The sequence below is a fragment of the Colobus angolensis genome, unplaced genomic scaffold (assembly GCF_000951035.1).
Source record: "Colobus angolensis palliatus isolate OR3802 unplaced genomic scaffold, Cang.pa_1.0 Scaffold58, whole genome shotgun sequence".
NCBI classification, from domain to species: domain Eukaryota; kingdom Metazoa; phylum Chordata; class Mammalia; order Primates; family Cercopithecidae; genus Colobus; species Colobus angolensis.
Genome location: NW_012119376.1, coordinates 7546403 through 7556226, shown reverse-complemented (window position 1 = coordinate 7556226; position 9824 = coordinate 7546403). Strand labels below are relative to the sequence as shown.

At 41.4% G+C, this 9824-nt stretch overlaps 1 long non-coding RNA gene across 1 annotated transcript in view; it reads right to left on the bottom strand.

Annotated features, from left to right (window-relative positions):
* Positions 1-6360, bottom strand: part of LOC105526164 — a 9880-nt gene extending 3520 nt beyond the window's left edge. Inside the window, exon 1 of the long non-coding RNA XR_001004034.1 lies at positions 6032-6360. This is a non-coding gene — a long non-coding RNA (uncharacterized LOC105526164). The remainder of the gene's footprint in view (positions 1-6031) is intronic.
* Between the last annotated feature and the right edge of the window lie 3464 nt (positions 6361-9824).

Genomic DNA, 9824 nt, shown 5'->3' with positions numbered 1-9824 from the left:
AGAAAGAAAGAAAGAAAGAAAGAAGAAAGAAAGAGAGAGAGAGAAGGGAGGGAAGGAGAGAAAGAAAGAAGGAAAGAAAGAGAAAGAAAGAAAGAAAGAAAGAAAGAAAGAAAGAAAGAAAGAAAGAAAGAAAGAAAGAGAAAGAAAGAAAGAAAGAAAGAAAGAAAGAAAGAAAGAAAGAAAGAAAGAAAGAAAGAAAGAAAGAAAGAAAGAAAGAGACGGAAAAAGAAAGAAAGAAAGAAAAGCAAGGGAGGGAGGGAAGGAAGGAAGGAACGAAGGAAGGAAGGAAGGAAGGAAAGAAAAGAAAAAGAAAGAAAGAAAGAAAAGAAAGAAAGAAACGGTTAGACAATACAAATAAATCAAATCAGGGAGATGGAGGAGCATGTGTGATTTTTCTCAAAGGAGGGGTTTTGCAAAGAATGGTGTATTTAGCTTGTAAAGTATGTACAAAATCCATTTTTCTCTGGGCACTTGTCCAATTCTGTCTCTTTTCCACTTTCAGTCAATGTTGATGGTGTGGTAAAGCTTTTTTTACTCAGAAAGAACTCTAGGCAACCTTGACACATTTTTTTTTTTGAGACCGAGTCTCGCTCTGTCACCCAGACTAGAGTGCAGTGGCTCAATCTTGGCTCTCTGCAAACTCTCCCTCCCGGGATCACTCCATTCTCCCGCCTCACACTCCCGAGTAGCTGGGACTATAGGCGCCCACCACCACACCTGGGTAATATTTTTGTATTTTTAGTAGAGATGGGGTTTCACTGTTTTAGCCAGGATGGTCTTGATCTCCTGACCTCATGATCCACCCGCCTCATCCTCTCAAAGTGCTGGGATGACAGGCATGACCCACCACGCCCAGCCAACACTTCTAAACTTAGAAGTTTCTTTGACCCTATCGGTTTGTTGTCACTTCCAACCTAGGGCCCCTCAAATGGCAGAAGTAACTTGAACACAAATTTAGTGATGTTCCTTCCTTGTTTAATTTTATAGCTGTCATTTGTCAAATTGCCTTCTTCCTACATCTGCCACCTACTATACACCCTCATTGACACTCTGAACAACACACCAGATAAAACCAGTTTGTTCACACTTCACATGCCAAGGCAACCATATACCAGGCAATTCAATTTTGGACTTTCTGGGATTTCAGGGAGAATTTATCCACAAAGAGTATATGCATAGCCCAGGTTCCCTCTGAAAAAAATTGCAAATCAGTTGCAAAATTCCCATGACACTAATTATAATTAGGCAGAGATAGACAAGAAGATAAGAGTATGGCTCCAGTCAAGGAGACTTCACTGCATATAAATGTTTGCATGGTAATCATGAGATCATGGATGCAAACAGCTAGCACAGGGCCTGCTATGTAAAACCATCAAAAGCTTAGTTTCCCCTGTGTGGGGCTATCTCAAAGGCATCCCACCCTAATCTGAGGTAACAAGTATTCTGGAAAAATCCAAAGCTGTGGAAGAGGAGAAACACAGAGGAAAGAGGAAGTCGTTTGGTTTGTGTTGGTTTGCTTTTTTTTTTTTTTTTACCAGAACCTGTTTCAGCATTCTTACAGGGAAAAGCCAAGTCTTACCATCTTCCTCATTATTAAACATGCTTAGAAAGCCTGCGAAATCTTATTTTTTAACAGACATTGGTAGCATATACTGTGTATCAATGGAACTGAATGCTCAAGTTAGACCATAAATAATTTTTGTACATAATTTACATGTTTTTGTAAAGCAAGAGGAATTTATGTTTTCATCAGAAGCTTTTCTCACGTTATTGCCAAACTCCCTCTTTTTTCTGTGTCTGATGTAAGGTCACGCTGTTGCACAATTGGGAACACTGGGGTAATAACGGGAGACAGAAAGGACAGGGTACCATGCATTTCAATTTGTTCACAACACATTGGTAACTCATCTCTGTCTTCTCCACTCTTCCTCCTGGCTCTATGGGTCACGGTAGAGGAACAATTACATGGAAGAAATCAAATATGAATGACTGCTTTCCCCTCTAGCTCTCTTCCCTACTTCCTCCTTGTGATATGCTTATCACGTTTCCCTCCAGGGTTGTAAATAAAGGCTTCTGGGGCTCTCACAGCTCGAGAGAGAAGTAGCCCCCTCCTATCAGCCCTAACAAACTGTTGTTCAGCAAATCATGATAAGAACTTCTTTGTGATATGGAGTATCTAACGAATTTCTAACTAATATTAATCTTTTGGCCTGGCGCAGTGGCTTGCACCTGTAATCTCAGCACTTTGAAAGGCCGAGGCGGGAGATCATTTAAGGTCAGGAGTTCTGACCAACATGGTGAAACCTCGTCTCTACTAAAAACACAGAAAAGTTTGCTGGGTATACTGGCACATGCCTGCAATCCCAACTACTCAGGAAGCTGAGGCAGGGGAATCACTTGAACCCAGGAGTCAGAGGTTGTAGTGAGCTGAGATCTCACCACTGCACTCTAGCCTAGGTAACAGAATGAGACTCCCTCTCAAAAAAAAAAAAAATATATATATATATATGTATAAATTTTTTATAATAAATCATCAAACATACAACACATTTTATTTAAATATTTAAATTATATTAATGGAAAGAAGTACATTTGGAGCTTTTTTTAAAAGAAAATAACACTCTGGAAGATTGTGTGTTTTTTGAAACTGCTTAAAAGTATAAAAACCATTATATTTTAGAGACTGGAAAGATCTTAGGCACCACTTCACCTATTCTATTTGTTTTCTATAACAAAAATTAATCACCTAAATACTTCACTCAAAAACCACCCATAAGATAGTGGTGGATGTACATATTGAGGTAAGAATCTTTCTACCACATCATGATACTCCTGGTCCACCCCATGGATATGCTATATTGAGTCATAAAAATTTGACAATATATTTGGGATAATAGACTAAGGATCTTATCCAACATAAATACTATTTTCCAACATTTTCACTTATATTCTAAAGCAACAGGCTCTCAACGACAATCATTTCTTCATTTTATGCTTTTGTAATAAGGTAGTCTGTCTAGTCTACCTTATTACTAACTCTGGTGTTACCCTTCGTTGTCTAAACAAGTATCTTGGTTTGACTCATGGCAACGTCTCTTCTCTGGATCTGTTCTTCTGGCCATGCCTCAGTTATCATGGTGTCTTCCTAATGCAGTTTCAATGGCCAGCAAAAGAGGCGCTTGAGCACCAAGAAGAATACTTTCCAGTCCAGCGAGAAGGAAAAGTTCCCATGAACTTCCTTTGATAGTTACACATTTGATATTCATGCATTCATTCAGTTACGAATTCCTTCTGAAGTCCCAGGCACTGGATTATGGGCTGCAGAGGCCAATGCCTAATAAGGTACTGTCCTGGGACTCATGGAGCCCATAGTCTCATGGGGACCAGATGTGTAAACCCTGCACTGTGGATATGGCCAGAGAAAGCAGTAAATAATCGAGGTGCTTTGGGGAGTGAAGAGGAAGGAGCTGTGCCTGGGAAGGATGGCAAACAGCCTTATCTAAATATGCCAAATCCAAGCAGTCAAGACACCTAGGTTCTAAAATTTTTACAAGAACAATCTCATTTTCCTCTGATGGAGAAGACACAGCCCAGCTGTGATCTAGTATCTGGGCATTCTGATCACAGGAACAAAAGGTCAGGAGTCACTGCCTGATTACCAAATAGAACAGAAGGGTGGGTCTCAGGACCTGGAGAGTGGGGATAGATGGTAAAAATTAGAGAGAACGGACAACAGAAAATCTATTTGAAAACTAAGCCAGCCATCTGTAAGCCTCTTCAGAGAGAGTCAAACCGCACAGTTCTGAAAACAAATTCTCATCTGCTTGAGCAGGCAGGTGGATCAGCCTGGGCTAACTCTGGGAGATCTAATGAGTCGCAGGTGCATTTTGGGTGTTTTAAGTGCATGTTAGTCATAGGGGTAAACTGTCACTTTGCACAGTTGAGGTTGAGGCATAGAACTAGTACTTTCTCTTTACTGGAGTTGCTGCCGCACCTGAGCCAGTATGGGCTCCCAGCCACGCATGAGGTTGGGAGATGTCCAAATCGAATCACTGTCTTGCCTAAATCTCAGAGCTCTTCAATAACACTAGTTACCTCTCAGGGCTAGGACAAGGATAAGGCAAGGGAGGCACTGAGAATAAGATATAACTCAGGTTCCCACTCTGCACCATCTTGAGCAAGACCAAGTTCTTCCTTAGACCCTGCCTCTTCTTCCAGAATATCTTTCCAATTCTAGGAGGAGGAAGGGCTTCAACAATTCTATGGCAGGCAGCACTTACTATACAAGAGAAATATGGGACAGAGAGGAGCCTGGTCGATTTCCCAAGGATCTCTGACCAAAAATCCCTATTGAATTTTTACAAAGAGATGTTGATCAGAGGATACAAAATTTCCGTTAGATAGGAGAAATGTTCAAGAGACCTATTGTGCAACATGGTGACTATAGTCAGTAACAATAGATTGTGTTATTGAAAATTAGGAGAGTAGATTCTAAGTGTTCTCACCACACACACACACACACGCGCGCGCACACACAGACACACACACACGTGAGGTAATGCATGTTAATTAGCTCAATTTAGCCATTCCACAATGTATGCATATTTCAAAACAACATGTTGCACATGATAAATATATATAATTTTTGTCACTTAAGAAACTAGTTTAGAAAAATTTCTATTGGCAGAGTCTCAAAAGCAATGGTCCTCATAGTGCCCAATCTCAAATTAGTAATGAGGTTTTATTTTGTGATTTCTTTTTTTAAAGAAAATATTTGATTCACCTCTTGTCTCCTTCCATGTGTTTCCTTCACTTCTCCCAGTTGAAAATGCATTTCTCAGCATCTCCCTTCTCTGCTTATTGAAAACAGATTCAAAATATATGCCCCTGGGAAAAAATTTCTTGTGTAAGGCATATTTTTAATTCTGTTGTGGCTTAACCCTTGATTGTAACACCAGAGACCTGCTAAGAACTGTCAACTCTAATGTTTAAACACTATTTTAAGACGAATACATATTTATTACAATGTCCCCTGGGTTTCTCTTCTGAATGAGACTTTAAACCAACAATCATTTTTATAAACAGAGCAATAACCACAAAATATTCAACAAATTAAATACATGGCTTAACAACTATCTAATCCAGAGAAAACGCATAGACATTACTATTTAGATAATATATCCTATTTTTTATTATCCAATTTGCTTCAACTTCATTGTTTTCCTTTTTAAAATTAAGGCTAGTATTATCATAAACCAGTATCCATGGTTTCCTTTTCATTAAGTTCTCTTTTTCTCATTATGTTCACTCACCTTAAAACAATCCTATTTGGGAAAGAGGAAGAAAATAAGGGGAAAAATGATTTACAAGGCAGGAGAGAGACGTTTCCTCTACATGACACCATGGCTCCAAAAGCATTGGGCAGATTTTCCACAAAGGATAAGGAAAGAACTAAACATGTTCTATTTCATAAAATTACAGACAGATTATTGGATGCAAGATGGATTGCACCTCAGAAAGAGCCCATCCTTCCGTCAATGCACACTGGTCATAGAGTCTCATAAAACATTTTCAAACAGCTGAGGGCAAGCCCCGAGATGAGACGTCCCTTCATGCTGGGTTTCCAGGCAGAGGTCACTTTGCCAGTGAGTTTGTTTGCTGCTCAACTGACGCAGGAGTTAAGTAAAAGCCTCCAGCAGCACAGAAATGTGGGTCTTTCCCTCAGTGATTCATCACTATCAGCAATCAGACAAACTGTCTCATAAAGTCTGAGCATAAATTACTTCATCTCCACCAATTTGGGTTTAAAGATCATTAAACTCTGAATGCACTTGGAAAACACCTTGTTCATTTTTACTTACTATTAACTCTAGGATGTTTTATATGGTTGACCACAAGAAGACAGGGATAACAAAATACTGCAGTTACCCAACCATAACTTTAACGGAAATCTTCTCACGTTTAGAACTCCATATAATTCATTAATAATATCCATCAATATCTATGAATATAAGAAAACAGAGGCATTTACCCAAATGAGTAGTTTTTTAAAAAGCTGCCATCTACAAAATCGTATTTTACTGAATCCTCACAAAAATTTTGTGATATATGGCTGAGACTTTAAACCCATTTTGTGATAAGAAACTGAGATCCAGAAGGGTTAGGGCACTTGCTTAACGGCACATCACTTGTTAGTAGCAGAGCTGGGATTTGAACCAGGGTTGTTCCGAATTCTAGTCCAGTTTCTTCCTAAAATACTAGGCTGTTAAACTCAGATGATGGCCAGGCTTACTACGACCATTATGCTCAATAATTTTAAATAAATATAAGAATCTAGGTAGCAGACAAGTTCTTCCTGTGCAGTTGGAAAAGTAACTTCCATCTTAGAAGCACTTATCCGTTTCAAAAGATGACCTTATGAATTACGTCAGTGTTGCATCAGTTGTGTAGGACTCATGGTCAGTAGGAGAGAAAACTGATTATGTGAACAAACCTAGTCATGCTGGGCCTTCTCTGTTTGTTTCCCACTCTCCTCTCCATCCTTCCCACCTGCTCTGTGCTCTAGGAGGCTGACCTCTGCTGAATGAATTCCTTCCTCACTCTCTGGGGTTTGGTTCAGCCATGAAATGTCTTTGCAGGGGCCAGCGAATGGGAGGAAGTTGGGTTGGACTGTGTGCTTCCCCTCCCTGTTGCCTGCTGGACGGAGAGTTGGCAGTGGCTGCATTCTTCCCAGGAGACAGCAATTTGTCTTCACCTTTGGCTTGTTCCCACTCTGTCCCAAGCCTCTCCCCCTCCCTTTTTCCCCAGTAACTCCACACTCCCTTTACACCTTCTGCCAAAGAAGAACCTGGACCAAGGCTTGGGTGCAGGTGATCTATTCTGGAACTCAGCTTAGAGAAGAAGAATGAGGGGCAGGAAGAGTGAACACCAGGGAGATTAAAAGCCAACAAGGATGAATTATTGAGTTAACCATTGCTGTTGTCAATGGGTGCTTCATTTCTCAGAATCTTCTGCAGAATCTTATGAAATACACCTCAGACAGTCTGCTGGGGAGGAAGACAAGGAATGTGCACCAGTCGCCTTCCACCCCTCATTCTTTAAGAGAAGCGCAACCCCACTGACTCACCCACATTTCCAGGTTGCACATTCCAGAAGGCCAGGCAGGGTCCCATAGGCATTGGCATCCTCACATCAGGGAGGGCCCAGGGCAGGACCTGAAGGCACCATGGAGCAGGCCGTTGGCAGCGGCCCTGACGGTACAGCTCCGACAAGGGGAAGGGCAGGAGGATTGGGGAAAATGGATCCCTGCCACTGTTACTGGGGAAGGCTTCACTGCCCCTAGTTTGTTTGACTTTTTCCTTAACCCTGACACTCATGGAAACAGTTCCTTCTTTAAACTCTCCTCGAGTTCCCCATTCAATGGGATATCTATTTCATGTTAAATCCTGCCTGCTTTAATAGCATTTTATATCTTTTCAACTATTCCTTCAAGACTCTTCCTGTCTTTTCCTCATTATTCTCTATCCCCAAACAATAACACTTCATGGTTTTATGGTTCCCTCTTTTACCAGGTTGGAGAGGGTCCCCTGAGAATTCATGTTCTTTCCAGAATCTCAGAATGTTACCTTATTTGAAAGTAGAGTTATTGCAGATGCAACTAGTTAAGATGAGGTCATCCTGCAGTAGGATGAGCCTTTAATAAAATACAACCAGTGTCCTTACAAGAAGAGAAGAGACACAGAGACAGAGACACAAGGAAAACAGCTGGCGAAGACAAAGGCAGAGACTGGAGAGCGGCCTCTACAATCCAAGGAAAACCAAAGATTGCCAGCAACTCCCAGAAGCTAGAACAAAGGCATAGAACAGACTCTTTCAAAATGTCCAGAAGGAACCAACCCTCCTACATCTTGATTTCAGACTTCTGGCCTCTAGGACTATGAAAGAATAAATGTCTGTTGTTTTAAGCCACCCAGTTTGCTGTCATTTGTTATGACAGCCCTGGGAACCGCATACACCTCCCCATCAAGGCCTTCCTTCCAAGTCTCACAGAAGCCTGACAAAGACCCATGTTTTCATTTTCTCTCAACCCATCAAAAACCCATTATATGGCATGGGTTTATCCTTCAGAGTCACAGCCTTTGCCGGGTGACAGTGGGTGAATGGACTGTCCTTGCTAATGCTTTAAGCAGCTAACTCGATGAGTAGGAACACGATATATCTCTTTCTCTTCCAAAAACTGAACTCTAAGAAAACAACGGCAATATATCTCTTCTGATTAAACTCTGCTTAAGGAAGCTCTTCAAAAACCCTTAATGGCCAGGTAATGGAGAGTGATTTGGGTAGCTCCTCAGAGCACACTCTGCAGGCCACGTGCTGCCCTTACATTCTTAGCTTGAATGAGGGCCTCAGCCAGGATGGAGTCATTCTGGAAATCTAAATGCCTGCCCACCTGTTAGGCATCCCAGCAGGAACTACACAGGAACCAGGACTGTAACAATACAACCCATGGAGAGATAAAATCCAGGATCAGCAGCCCGGTGGGCAAACAGAAACCACACTGGACGGGAACTGTTTTCCCATAAGCACAATCACCTCTTGATACGCATTTGTTAATCATTCCCCACCTTTGTTTCTCCCTCACCTTCCTTTGAACCACTTTTTACCACAAATTAACTCTACCCAAGGAAAAAAAAAGTCAAGAGCCAAAATATGCAGCTTGTTTCTCTGGGGTTTTTTGCTTTGATATAGTTCTCTAGATGATATACTTTATCAGGCTAACATGAGGCTTTACATGCTATGGGTGTTTTGTTTGTTTCTTATTATCATCATCTGCAAATGGCAGAGAGTGGAGCTGACCTTCAGTGCCTCCCTGCTAGGCTACTCTGCCACCACCAAGCATGGACTTTGAAGATGAGCACGCCCAGGCTGACTCTAGCTCTCCTATTAACTGATGACCCAGAGTAAGTGAATGAGAGCCTGTCTTCTCACCCATGAACTGGGAATAAGAATGCCTCATTGTAGCTGGTTGTGAGGCTTAAACACGTGACTGTTCTTATGGCCCCATGCAGAGTGGCAGGTGTTTGGTAAAAGTCAAGAATCCCTTCTCAGAACAACTTCTTCTTTAAGTTCCACTTTAAATCTCACTTTGCCTGGTCATGTTAACTGCAAGGTGTCTCAGCCTCTTTTGGCATTAGTTGTGCAGCAACCATTTATATACTTATTTAATTGGTTTTCTGTTTTGTTTCCCCAACTTTAAGCTGAGACCACAAGTATACACCACCATGTCTGGCTAATTTTTTCTTTTTGCGTGTGTGTGTGTGTGTGTGTGTGTGTGTGTAGATGGTGTTTTACCATGTTGCCCAGGCTGGTCTCAAACTCCTGTGCTCAAGCAATCCACCTGTCTCAGCCCCCACAAAGTGCTGGAACTACAGGTATGAGCCACTGTGCCCAGCATGAAAAATATTAATAATAACATTCAGGAGGCCATTCTGTGTGTCAGACATCATGCTAAGCACTTCAACAGGGTTGTTGTTAATCCTGACAACAACTGAGTTAGGATATTAACCTTATTTTAGGAATCTAAAGGGTAAACCTTACTTTAGACAACTAGTCAGTGGCAGAACAATAATTCACAAGTATGTCTGCATCAATTCTAGCATCAGCTGTCTTAAACAGAATGATGTCAGGTACATAGTAAGACTCTGAAGTAATCTTTAAAAAAAAAAAAAAAGAAGCCAAGCACAGTGGCTCACGCCTGTAATCCCAACACTTTGGGAGGCCAAGGCAGACAGATCACTTGAGGCCAGGAGTTTGAGACCAGCCTG